Source organism: Cervus elaphus, chromosome 33 (assembly GCF_910594005.1).
Source record: "Cervus elaphus chromosome 33, mCerEla1.1, whole genome shotgun sequence".
Classification (NCBI taxonomy): Eukaryota; Metazoa; Chordata; class Mammalia; order Artiodactyla; family Cervidae; genus Cervus; species Cervus elaphus.
The window spans coordinates 8246636-8260407 of NC_057847.1; the positions used below are offsets into that span (position 1 = coordinate 8246636).

At 58.4% G+C, this 13772-nt stretch overlaps 3 pseudogenes; all 3 read left to right on the forward strand.

The window, feature by feature from the left end:
• The first annotated feature begins 896 nt into the window (after window positions 1–896).
• Window positions 897–1017, forward strand: LOC122688799 (annotated as a pseudogene).
• A 6256-nt stretch (window positions 1018–7273) lies between these two features.
• On the forward strand, window positions 7274–7392 carry LOC122688926 (annotated as a pseudogene).
• Window positions 7393–13653: 6261 nt separating this feature from the next.
• LOC122688928 lies at window positions 13654–13772 on the forward strand (annotated as a pseudogene).

The window sequence follows — 13772 nt, forward strand, 5'->3', positions numbered from 1 at the left end:
CTAATGACAGAATTCATCTCCCATGCAGCTCAATGAGTCCCTGTTTTGAAACAAGAGAATGAATGAAAGCGTTGAGTTCAGCAGCCATGAGGTTCCCTACCGTCACAGCTCACAGTAAGGCAAGAAGGATCAAAGTAACTGTTGTCTGTCTGTTTTAGCAGTTGGTTACCATCCAGTAGATCCTGTCTTCAATTCACGTAGAACTCTTTAAGGAAGAGTCTGAAGGCCCTCAGGAAGGTCCCGTGCTTGGCGGGCGGCGTGGGGACAAGGGGGGCCGCGGTGGGGCGAAGGGGCGGGGCTGAGGCGCTCGGGTGGACGGCGCCGGGGGCTCGCGGTGGGTTTGGGCCCCGGGCAGGTGCCGGGCAGGATGGGCGCTCAGGGCCCCGGCTGCGCTATGCCTACGCCGCGGGAGGCTCAGAGGACCGAGGGCCGCGGTCCGCGGCGGGGCCCGAATCAGACACCTCCGGGGCCACGTGGCCCTGAGCCTGGATGGCCAGTGGGGCGGGGGGTGGGCGCGGGCGCCGACAGGGGGCGGGCCTGGAGAGGCCCAGGGCGGGAGGGCGCCGAGACCTCCGCGCCCCTCACCCCAACCCCAGGCCCAGGCATGCACGGCCAGCCGGCCACTCGGGGTCCAGGAAGCCCTCCGGGGCCCCGGGCCGGGCCAGGCGGGTTCTGGCCGGGCTTGGCGGTGTGCGGAGGCTGGGCGGCGTCGGGCGGCCGCCGGGCTGCCGGCCCTGGCCGACCGGAGTCCGGTCGCAGGTCGTGCGGCTCAAGTACAGCCCGCGGCCCTTGGAGAGGTGTGGCCGGCTGGCCTGACCGGCAGGCAAGTCAGACCGAAAGGGAGGCGCAAGGCAGGGTTCTTAAGGTTCTTAAGGCGCCTGGCTGCAGCCACCTCCGTCTAGGGCCATACCACCCTGAACGCGCCAGATCTTGTCTGATCTGGGAAGCGAAGCAGGGGTCTGGCCTGGTTAGTACTTGGGGTGGGAGACCGCCTGGGAATACCGGGTGCTGTAGGCTTCCTGCCTCCCCCTGTGCTTTAGCCCTGGCTCCCCCGGCGCGGTTGGCCGCCCCGAGCCCCACCTGCCCCTGGCCCCTCAGAGCCGTCGCCTGCCTTCCAGCCGGCCGGCCAGCCGGCCTGCCGGGCGGCCCTCGAACACAGCAGCAGCCCCAACTCTTGGGTCCCCGCAGCCCCAGCCCCTCCGCCGGTGGGTGGCCGGGGCCCCGACTCCCGCCGCAGGCCTGGGTTGCCTCCGGATTTGGCTTCCAGGAAACCAGATGACAGTCGGGTCTCCATCTGGGGCTCCCCTGGCATGCCTCAGGCACTCCCGGGGGCTGCCCCCAGCCCGAGCCCCCAGCCCAGTACTCCCAGGCGACCGTTCGCGCGCGTGCACACACACACACACACACACACACACACACACACACACACACACACACACACACACACACTCACACACACACACAGAGACAGAGACACACAAAGACACACACAGAAACACACAGACACACCCCGCCCCGGACAGGTGAAGAGCTGCAAAGCACAGGGAAGGGAGACTCAGAAAGAGGGGGAGAGAGTCCTAGTAGTCTGGCAGAGACAACCCCTCACAACCCTCACGTTCGGTTTCAAAAGCCCCCGTGGTCCAGTGAAGAACAGGGCGGATGTAGATAGAGTGGTGGCGGAGTCAGCCAATGCACAGACAGCGAGGGCGGAGCCCCGCGCAGCGAGCCTCTGATGGCGGGCGGGGCGGCGTGCGACGCAGTCGGGCCCCCTACGCGCTGCGCCCGGAGCGGCGGCGGTCGGTATCGGTGCTGGAGACGGCGGCGGCGACGGTTTCGTGGCGGCCGCGCGCTGCTCTCTGAGCGGCGGGTTGGTGGTGCGGCCTAGCCCCTCACTCCTGACACTTCCCCTCCCCCAGCGCACCGCGGTAAGTCGGGGGCCGGGGTGGTGGAGGCCGGAGACCGGCGGGCTCCTCCTCCACTCTGGGAGGGCGGGTGGGCGGGTGCGCGGGGCGTCCCAGGCCCTCTCGGGCGCCCCAGTCTCGCGCCCTATCGCGCACCTTCTGCCCTGAGGGAGCGGGCCCCGAGGCCTGGCCCCTGAGGCTCTGAGGAGGGATTGCTCTCCTGTGGGGTCTGGGCCCGGGGCTCTGGCGTCAGAGCCTCCCTTGAGTGAGCGTTTCTCGAGCAGGTTGGACTCCTTCATTTGCCCGGCAGTGGTTAGGTGGGCAGGCCCTCTGCGGGAGCAGCGCCTTGAAATCCCGAGGGAGGGTTTCCTCAGCACTTCGCTGATCACCGTGCGGGATTGGGCTTTCTTTGTTTTGGCTTCTCCAAGGAGAGATTTGCAACCCCAGGGGAGGGTGAGTGGGTCGGGAGTTTGTGAGCTTATGAAAACTGCATCTGAGAAAACTAAGGTCATTGAATGGAGTGAAACCTTACTTTTTGTTCTCCCCACGTGTCCCGCGTAAAGCTAGGCGAGAAACGGTGTGTGGTTTCTGGATTACTTACTCTAGGCATAAGGACCTTGGAAATTAAGTCAATGAAGTGTATGAACAATGTTTCTTGAGAATTTGGCACATTCTCTGTGTTTAGAATTGAACCGAAGTATTTTTCATTTGTGTCTTTTACCCAGGAGATACTCATACCACCCCCAAGAATGTCTTCAAACATTGTCAAATGTTACTTGGGAGGCAAAACTGCCTCTCAGTGAGACTGCTGCTGTACAGAGAATAGTCCCAATATTTCAATAAAAACATCTTACCTTTAAAAAAAAGAAGAAGAAGAAAGAGGGAGAGAGAGACAGCAAGAGGACCACACAGGTTCCCCACCCCCAGCCCCACCCCCACGCCTCCACACCCTCCCCCGTCCATCGTGGGTATGCACCCGGCCCCCGGTCGGCCTGACCACAGCCTCGCCCACCGACACCCTCACACACACACTCTCACACACTCACCCTCTGGTCTGGGGGCGGGGGCTGGGTCTTGCCTTAGGGAGCCAAGCTGAAGGGGACCTTTGAGACTTCGGCTGCGAGGAAGTCTTGGGGACCCCACGGGGGACTGCCAGCCCCGGGGCACCGCGTCCAGCCTGGGCCGCCCCAAGGGAACGCCCCCTCCCTTGGGGAAGCGGCTTCTTCCGCAGGGCCTCTCTCTGGGGTGGTCACGGTTGTGCCAGTGTGTCTGTCTCGGATCGGATGCCATCCTCTCTCCCGTGTCTGTCTCCCTCTGTCTGTCTCCACCTGTGTGTGTGTGTGTGTGTGTGTGTGTGTGTGTGTGTCCGCGCGCGTGTCTGTCTTCATCTCCCTCTGGCCGTCTGGGAGTCTGTCTCTGAACCTTCATCTCTTTCTGCCTCTGAGTCTCCTGACCCCCGGCCTCTCACAGGCGCTGTGGGTCTGGCTCTGGCTGAGGAGCTTGCGCCGGCCGGCTGTCTCCCTTGGCCTGGGTGCGTGCGAGTGTCTGTGTGTGTGTCCGTGTCCGTGCCCCTGCCTGTCGCTCGTCCGCTCTCTCAGGAAGGTCCTGTGCTTGGCGGGCGGCGTGGGGACAAGGGGGGGCCGCGGTCGGGCGAAGGGGCGGGGCTGCCGCGCTCCAGTCGCCGGCGGCGGCCGGCCCGCCCGCAAGCCAGACACCTCTGGGGCCACTTGGGCCTGAGCAGCGATCCGGAGGGGTGGGTGGGGGACCCGAGCGGGGGGCGGGCCTGGAGAGGCCCAGGGTGGGTGGGCGCCCAGACCTCCGCGCCCCTCACGCCAACCCGCAGCCCAGGCCTGCACGCCTAACCGGCCGCTCGTGGTCCCGGCAACCCTCCGGGCCCCCGGGCCGGGCCAGGCTTGCTTGCCAGGGTGGCGGTGTGCGGGGACGGGGCGGCGTCGGCCGGGCTGCCGGGCCTGGCCGGCCCGAGTTCGGTCGCTGGTCGTGCGGCTCAAGTGCAGCGCGCGCCCCGTGGAAAGGTGCGGCCCGGGCTGGCTCGACCGGCACGTCAGAGCGAGAGGGAGGCGCAGCGCAGGGCTTTGAAGGCGCCTGGCGCCAGCCGCCTCCCTCTGATGAGATCATACCACCCTGAACGGGCCAGATGTCTTCTGATCTGGGAAACTAAGCAGGGTTAGTTAGTACTTGGATGGGAGACCCCCTAGTAGTTAGGAGCTCCAGGCTTTTGCACAAAGTAGACGACAAGCCAACGTATAGGTGATGAAACGTTTATCGTGAAAAATCCAATGAAACCTGAATTCGAAGATGGTTTATGGCATAGAAGCAAGTGTTTTCCATTAGGTTCCCCCCGCCCCCCCGAATTAACTTGCATGATGGTTTCCCATTAGCATAATGCTTAGTTTTTATTCCTTCTTTCCTTGTCTGTATCCATCTTTTTGCATCATCATGTGGTGCCTTATTGGCATAATTTTCCGCCTTTTGTCTTTTTTGTAACTTTTCGAAAAAGGACTTCTTAGGCATTAACATACTGATATGTCCATAAGGGGGAAAGACTTCTTCCCTACAACTGCATTGAAAAAATTTGAACTTAAGAAAATCTGTTTTAATGTAGCAGAATTATTATTTTATCTTTCCAATCTAGCATTTGTGAAATCCTTAACTGCTGATAAGTGTTCAGGCTTCCCTGGTGGCTCAGCTGGTGAAGAATCCACCTGGCATGCAGGAGACCTGGGTTCGATCCCTGGGTTGCAGAGACCCCCTGGAGAAGGGAACGGCTACCCACTCTAGTATTCGGGCCTGGAGAATTCCATGGACTGTATAGTCCCTGCGTTCGCAGAGTCAGACATGACTGAGCGACTTTCACGGGTCACCAACAACGGTTCAGCCTGAAATAAGAACTTTCAAAAATCTTTGAACACAGACGCTCTAACTTATTTTCCCTCTGGGATCAATATCCTGCATTTACTTTCAGGTTACGTATACACAATAGGCACAGAACTCTCTTATTGTGTCTTTTATTTGCATATAAATTAACAGCCTAGCAAATTTAAAATAGAAACACTAAAGACAGTGTTGCGCAGAGCAATCTCTGTTAAATGCCCCATTATCTCACTGAAGTTCCTATACACATGCAGGGACTGAAGGAGGACAGGAAGATGGCAGAAGAGCAACCCGCGAGCCACTGCTGTGTCTGTGCGCATCAACTACAGACTGCAAGGTAAGGACCGTATTTTACATAAATAGAAACACAGTTACAATTCAGATTTCCTTTTTAAGTTGCCTCCATAATTGGTTTGCAATAGCAACAGATTCTCCCCTTTCTTCGTAGCCATACGCCAACACGTATCATTTTTAAAAATCTATTAATGTCAGACAAAACCATCACAATGCTTCAGGAGTGACTTCAAGAAAACTCCAGTCAAGTCACAGTACTCAGGCAGGTGGGTTTAATAAACAAGTCCTAGGTAGATATCAGTCCACCTCAAAGTGGGCAGTAATGTTGGAACACATCTAGGATTTCCTTTTTAAACACATGCTCCAAGGAAAACAGTACTGAATTTACCAGAGGAACGGTAAAAAGAGGGCATCACTGGAAGGGAGTTTACACAGCCAGTCTGGCCCTGCGGTCTGACGCTGGGGTGGCATCTATCTGCTCGCTTGGCCCCTGTGTCCCTCGGGGAGGACACGGGCTCGAGAGTGCAGAACAGTATCATCACTAGGACTGCCCGGAGCTGCTGCGAACATCCAGAAAGTTGCACTTGAAGAGTTCTTTAGAGGGCTTCCCTGGGCATCCAGTGGCTGCTCCCAATGCAGGGGCCTGGGTTCCATCTCTGGCCAGTGAACTAGATCCCATACACTGCAAGTAAGAGTTTGCACGCCACAATTAAAGATCCCATGTGTGGCAACCAAGACCTAGTGCAGCTTACAACAAAGAAAAAGGCACCACACGTTCTTTAGAAAGTGCTATAAAAGGCTATGAACGATTGCTTCTTCGAAGCAAATAGTAAAAAATACGTGTATTAGTTGCTCAGTTGTGTCCGAGTCTTTGTGACTCCATGGACTATGTAGCCTTCCAAGTTCCCCTGTCCGTGGAATTCTCTAGGCGAGAATACTGGAAGAGGTCGCCATTCCCTTCTCCAGGCGATCGTCTCAACCCAGCCGTGGAACCCAGGGCTCCTGCATTGCAGACAGATTCTTCACCACCTGAGCCACCAGGGAAGCCCAGGAAATACGTAGACCGGACTCCTATGAATAAAGACAGGTGCCATTAGAGAGAAAATAACCTACTAGGTTCATTTAGTTCTATTATTGCGCTTCTCCTTGGGAGTTAAAAATAAGAGTACTTCTGGAGAACCTGACAAAGCTGTGATTTATCTTAATAAAAGACTTCTGATGGAGATCTTGAAACCTGTTTCCTGAAAGAAATGAGTTATAAATATATTTCTTAAGCCTGGTGGCAACGTTTCTAATGACAGAATTCATCTCCCATGCAGCTCAATGAGTCCCTGTTTTGAAACAAGAGAATGAATGAAAGCGTTGAGTTCAGCAGCCATGAGGTTCCCTACCGTCACAGCTCACAGTAAGGCAAGAAGGATCAAAGTAACTGTTGTCTGTCTGTTTTAGCAGTTGGTTACCATCCAGTAGATCCTGTCTTCAATTCACGTAGAACTCTTTAAGGAAGAGTCTGAAGGCCCTCAGGAAGGTCCCGTGCTTGGCGGGCGGCGTGGGGACAAGGGGGGCCGCGGTGGGGCGAAGGGGCGGGGCTGAGGCGCTCGGGTGGACGGCGCCGGGGGCTCGCGGTGGGTTTGGGCCCCGGGCAGGTGCCGGGCAGGATGGGCGCTCAGGGCCCCGGCTGCGCTATGCCTACGCCGCGGGAGGCTCAGAGGACCGAGGGCCGCGGTCCGCGGCGGGCCCGAATCAGACACCTCCGGGGCCACGTGGCCCTGAGCCTGGATGGCCAGTGGGGCGGGGGGTGGGCGCGGGCGCCGACAGGGGGCGGGCCTGGAGAGGCCCAGGGCGGGAGGGCGCCGAGACCTCCGCGCCCCTCACCCCAACCCCAGGCCCAGGCATGCACGGCCAGCCGGCCACTCGGGGTCCAGGAAGCCCTCCGGGGCCCCGGGCCGGGCCAGGCGGGTTCTGGCCGGGCTTGGCGGTGTGCGGAGGCTGGGCGGCGTCGGGCGGCCGCCGGGCTGCCGGCCCTGGCCGACCGGAGTCCGGTCGCAGGTCGTGCGGCTCAAGTACAGCCCGCGGCCCTTGGAGAGGTGTGGCCGGCTGGCCTGACCGGCAGGCAAGTCAGACCGAAAGGGAGGCGCAAGGCAGGGTTCTTAAGGTTCTTAAGGCGCCTGGCTGCAGCCACCTCCGTCTAGGGCCATACCACCCTGAACGCGCCAGATCTTGTCTGATCTGGGAAGCGAAGCAGGGTCTGGCCTGGTTAGTACTTGGGTGGGAGACCGCCTGGGAATACCGGGTGCTGTAGGCTTCCTGCCTCCCCTGTGCTTTAGCCCTGGCTCCCCCGGCGCGGTTGGCCGCCCCGAGCCCCACCTGCCCCTGGCCCCTCAGAGCCGTCGCCTGCCTTCCAGCCGGCCGGCCAGCCGGCCTGCCGGCGGCCCTCGAACACAGCAGCAGCCCAACTCTTGGGTCCCCGCAGCCCCAGCCCCTCCGCCGGTGGGTGGCCGGGGCCCCGACTCCCGCCGCAGGCCTGGGTTGCCTCCGGATTTGGCTTCCAGGAAACCAGATGACAGTCGGGTCTCCATCTGGGGCTCCCTTGGCATGCCTCAGGCAATCCCGGGGGCTGCCCCAGCCCGAGCCCCAGCCCAGTACTCCCAGGCGACCGTTCGCGCGCGTGCACACACACACACACACACACACACACACACACACACACACACACACACACACACACACTCACACACACACACAGAGACAGAGACACACAAAGACACACACAGAAACACACAGACACACCCCGCCCCGGACAGGTGAAGAGCTGCAAAGCACAGGGAAGGGAGACTCAGAAAGAGGGGAGAGAGTCCTAGTCTGGCAGAGACAACCCTCACAACCCTCACGTTCGGTTTCAAAAGCCCCGTGGTCCAGTGAAGAACAGGGCGGATGTAGATAGAGTGGTGGCGGAGTCAGCCAATGCACAGACAGCGAGGGCGGAGCCCGCGCAGCGAGCCTCTGATGGCGGGCGGGCGGCGTGCGACGCAGTCGGGCCCCCTACGCGCTGCGCCCGGAGCGGCGGCGGTCGGTATCGGTGCTGGAGACGGCGGCGGCGACGGTTTCGTGGCGGCCGCGCGCTGCTCTCTGAGCGGCGGGTGGTGGTGCGGCCTAGCCCCTCACTCCTGACACTTCCCCTCCCCCAGCGCACCGCGGTAAGTCGGGGGCCGGGGTGGTGGAGGCCGGAGACCGGCGGGCTCCTCCTCCACTCTGGGAGGGCGGGTGGGCGGGTGCGCGGGGCGTCCCAGGCCCTCTCGGCGCCCCAGTCTCGCGCCCTATCGCGCACCTTCTGCCCTGAGGGAGCGGGCCCCGAGGCCTGGCCCCTGAGGCTCTGAGGAGGGATTGCTCTCTGTGGGGTCTGGGCCCGGGGCTCTGGCGTCAGAGCCTCCCTTGAGTGAGCGTTTCTCGAGCAGGTTGGACTCCTTCATTTGCCCGGCAGTGGTTAGGTGGGCAGGCCCTCTGCGGGAGCAGCGCCTTGAAATCCCGAGGGAGGGTTTCCTCAGCACTTCGCTGATCACCGTGCGGGATTGGGCTTTCTTTGTTTTGGCTTCTCCAAGGAGAGATTTGCAACCCCAGGGGAGGGTGAGTGGGTCGGGAGTTTGTGAGCTTATGAAAACTGCATCTGAGAAAACTAAGGTCATTGAATGGAGTGAAACCTTACTTTTTGTTCTCCCACGTGTCCCGCGTAAAGCTAGGCGAGAAACGGTGTGGTTTCTGGATTACTTACTCTAGGCATAAGGACCTTGGAAATTAAGTCAATTAAGTGTATGAACAATGTTTCTTGAGAATTTGGCACATTCTCTGTGTTTAGAATTGAACCGAAGTATTTTTCATTTGTGTCTTTTACCCAGGAGATACTCATACCACCCCTCCCCAAGATTTAACAATCAAGAATGTCTTCAAACATTGTCAAATGTTACTTGGGAGGCAAAACTGCCTCTCAGTGAGACTGCTGCTGTACAGAGAATAGTCCCAATATTTCAATAAAAACATCTTACCTTTAAAAAAAAGAAGAAGAAGAAAGAGGGAGAGAGAGACAGCAAGAGGACCACACAGGTTCCCCACCCCCAGCCCCACCCCCACGCCTCCACACCCTCCCCCGTCCATCGTGGGTATGCACCCGGCCCCCAGTCGGCCTGACCACAGCCTCGCCCACCGACACCCTCACACACACACTCTCACACACTCACCCTCTGGTCTGGGGGCGGGGGCTGGGTCTTGCCTTAGGGAGCCAAGCTGAAGGGGACCTTTGAGACTTCGGCTGCGAGGAAGTCTTGGGGACCCCACGGGGGACTGCCAGCCCCGGGGCACCGCGTCCAGCCTGGGCCGCCCCAAGGGAACGCCCCCTCCCTTGGGGAAGCGGCTTCTTCCGCAGGGCCTCTCTCTGGGGTGGTCACGGTTGTGCCAGTGTGTCTGTCTCGGATCGGATGCCATCCTCTCTCCCGTGTCTGTCTCCCTCTGTCTGTCTCCACCTGTGTGTGTGTGTGTGTGTGTGTGTGTGTGTGTGTGTGTGTGTCTCCGCGCGCGTGTCTGTCTTCATCTCCCTCTGGCCGTCTGGGAGTCTGTCTCTGAACCTTCATCTCTTTCTGCCTCTGAGTCTCCTGACCCCCGGCCTCTCACAGGCGCTGTGGGTCTGGCTCTGGCTGAGGAGCTTGCGCCGGCCGGCTGTCTCCCTTGGCCTGGGTGCGTGCGAGTGTCTGTGTGTGTGTCCGTGTCCGTGCCCCTGCCTGTCGCTCGTCCGCTCTCTCAGGAAGGTCCTGTGCTTGGCGGGCGGCGTGGGGACAAGGGGGGGCCGCGGTCGGGCGAAGGGGCGGGGCTGCCGCGCTCCAGTCGCCGGCGGCGGCCGGCCCGCCCGCAAGCCAGACACCTCTGGGGCCACTTGGGCCTGAGCAGCGATCCGGAGGGGTGGGTGGGGGACCCGAGCGGGGGGCGGGCCTGGAGAGGCCCAGGGTGGGTGGGCGCCCAGACCTCCGCGCCCCTCACGCCAACCCGCAGCCCAGGCCTGCACGCCTAACCGGCCGCTCGTGGTCCCGGCAACCCTCCGGGCCCCCGGGCCGGGCCAGGCTTGCTTGCCAGGGTGGCGGTGTGCGGGGACGGGGCGGCGTCGGCCGGGCTGCCGGGCCTGGCCGGCCCGAGTTCGGTCGCTGGTCGTGCGGCTCAAGTGCAGCGCGCGCCCCGTGGAAAGGTGCGGCCCGGGCTGGCTCGACCGGCACGTCAGAGCGAGAGGGAGGCGCAGCGCAGGGCTTTGAAGGCGCCTGGCGCCAGCCGCCTCCCTCTGATGAGATCATACCACCCTGAACGGGCCAGATGTCTTCTGATCTGGGAAACTAAGCAGGGTTAGTTAGTACTTGGATGGGAGACCCCCTAGTAGTTAGGAGCTCCAGGCTTTTGCACAAAGTAGACGACAAGCCAACGTATAGGTGATGAAACGTTTATCGTGAAAAATCCAATGAAACCTGAATTCGAAGATGGTTTATGGCATAGAAGCAAGTGTTTTCCATTAGGTTCCCCCCGCCCCCCCGAATTAACTTGCATGATGGTTTCCCATTAGCATAATGCTTAGTTTTTATTCCTTCTTTCCTTGTCTGTATCCATCTTTTTGCATCATCATGTGGTGCCTTATTGGCATAATTTTCCGCCTTTTGTCTTTTTTGTAACTTTTCGAAAAAGGACTTCTTAGGCATTAACATACTGATATGTCCATAAGGGGGAAAGACTTCTTCCCTACAACTGCATTGAAAAAATTTGAACTTAAGAAAATCTGTTTTAATGTAGCAGAATTATTATTTTATCTTTCCAATCTAGCATTTGTGAAATCCTTAACTGCTGATAAGTGTTCAGGCTTCCCTGGTGGCTCAGCTGGTGAAGAATCCACCTGGCATGCAGGAGACCTGGGTTCGATCCCTGGGTTGCAGAGACCCCCTGGAGAAGGGAACGGCTACCCACTCTAGTATTCGGGCCTGGAGAATTCCATGGACTGTATAGTCCCTGCGTTCGCAGAGTCAGACATGACTGAGCGACTTTCACGGGTCACCAACAACGGTTCAGCCTGAAATAAGAACTTTCAAAAATCTTTGAACACAGACGCTCTAACTTATTTTCCCTCTGGGATCAATATCCTGCATTTACTTTCAGGTTACGTATACACAATAGGCACAGAACTCTCTTATTGTGTCTTTTATTTGCATATAAATTAACAGCCTAGCAAATTTAAAATAGAAACACTAAAGACAGTGTTGCGCAGAGCAATCTCTGTTAAATGCCCCATTATCTCACTGAAGTTCCTATACACATGCAGGGACTGAAGGAGGACAGGAAGATGGCAGAAGAGCAACCCGCGAGCCACTGCTGTGTCTGTGCGCATCAACTACAGACTGCAAGGTAAGGACCGTATTTTACATAAATAGAAACACAGTTACAATTCAGATTTCCTTTTTAAGTTGCCTCCATAATTGGTTTGCAATAGCAACAGATTCTCCCCTTTCTTCATAGCCATACGCCAACACGTATCATTTTTAAAAATCTATTAATGTCAGACAAAACCATCACAATGCTTCAGGAGTGACTTCAAGAAAACTCCAGTCAAGTCACAGTACTCAGGCAGGTGGGTTTAATAAACAAGTCCTAGGTAGATATCAGTCCACCTCAAAGTGGGCAGTAATGTTGGAACACATCTAGGATTTCCTTTTTAAACACATGCTCCAAGGAAAACAGTACTGAATTTACCAGAGGAACGGTAAAAAGAGGACATCACTGGAAGGGAGTTTACACAGCCAGTCTGGCCCTGCGGTCTGACGCTGGGGTAGCATCTATCTGCTCGCTTGGCCCCTGTGTCCCTCGGGGAGGACACGGGCTCGAGAGTGCAGAACAGTATCATCACTAGGACTGCCCGGAGCTGCTGCGAACATCCAGAAAGTTGCACTTGAAGAGTTCTTTAGAGGGCTTCCCTGGGCATCCAGTGGCTGCTCCCAATGCAGGGGCCTGGGTTCCATCTCTGGCCAGTGAACTAGATCCCATACACTGCAAGTAAGAGTTTGCACGCCACAATTAAAGATCCCATGTGTGGCAACCAAGACCTAGTGCAGCTTACAACAAAGAAAAAGGCACCACACGTTCTTTAGAAAGTGCTATAAAAGGCTATGAACGATTGCTTCTTCGAAGCAAATAGTAAAAAATACGTGTATTAGTTGCTCAGTTGTGTCCGAGTCTTTGTGACTCCATGGACTATGTAGCCTTCCAAGTTCCCCTGTCCGTGGAATTCTCTAGGCGAGAATACTGGAAGAGGTCGCCATTCCCTTCTCCAGGCGATCGTCTCAACCCAGCCGTGGAACCCAGGGCTCCTGCATTGCAGACAGATTCTTCACCACCTGAGCCACCAGGGAAGCCCAGGAAATACGTAGACCGGACTCCTATGAATAAAGACAGGTGCCATTAGAGAGAAAATAACCTACTAGGTTCATTTAGTTCTATTATTGCGCTTCTCCTTGGGAGTTAAAAATAAGAGTACTTCTGGAGAACCTGACAAAGCTGTGATTTATCTTAATAAAAGACTTCTGATGGAGATCTTGAAACCTGTTTCCTGAAAGAAATGAGTTATAAATATATTTCTTAAGCCTGGTGGCAACGTTTCTAATGACAGAATTCATCTCCCATGCAGCTCAGTGAGTCCCTGTTTTGAAACAAGAGAATGAATGAAAGCGTTGAGTTCAGCAGCCATGAGGTTCCCTACCGTCACAGCTCACAGTAAGGCAAGAAGGATCAAAGTAACTGTTGTCTGTCTGTTTTAGCAGTTGGTTACCATCCAGTAGATCCTGTCTTCAATTCACGTAGAACTCTTTAAGGAAGAGTCTGAAGGCCCTCAGGAAGGTCCCGTGCTTGGCGGGCGGCGTGGGGACAAGGGGGGCCGCGGTGGGGCGAAGGGGCGGGGCTGAGGCGCTCGGGTGGACGGCGCCGGGGGCTCGCGGTGGGTTTGGGCCCCGGGCAGGTGCCGGGCAGGATGGGCGCTCAGGGCCCCGGCTGCGCTATGCCTACGCCGCGGGAGGCTCAGAGGACCGAGGGCCGCGGTCCGCGGCGGGCCCGAATCAGACACCTCCGGGGCCACGTGGCCCTGAGCCTGGATGGCCAGTGGGGCGGGGGGTGGGCGCGGGCGCCGACAGGGGGCGGGCCTGGAGAGGCCCAGGGCGGGAGGGCGCCGAGACCTCCGCGCCCCTCACCCCAACCCCAGGCCCAGGCATGCACGGCCAGCCGGCCACTCGGGGTCCAGGAAGCCCTCCGGGGCCCTGGGCCGGGCCAGGCGGGTTCTGGCCGGGCTTGGCGGTGTGCGGAGGCTGGGCGGCGTCGGGCGGCCGCCGGGCTGCCGGCCCTGGCCGACCGGAGTCCGGTCGCAGGTCGTGCGGCTCAAGTACAGCCCGCGGCCCTTGGAGAGGTGTGGCCGGCTGGCCTGACCGGCAGGCAAGTCAGACCGAAAGGGAGGCGCAAGGCAGGGTTCTTAAGGTTCTTAAGGCGCCTGGCTGCAGCCACCTCCGTCTAGGGCCATACCACCCTGAACGCGCCAGATCTTGTCTGATCTGGGAAGCGAAGCAGGGTCTGGCCTGGTTAGTACTTGGGTGGGAGACCGCCTGGGAATACCGGGTGCTGTAGGCT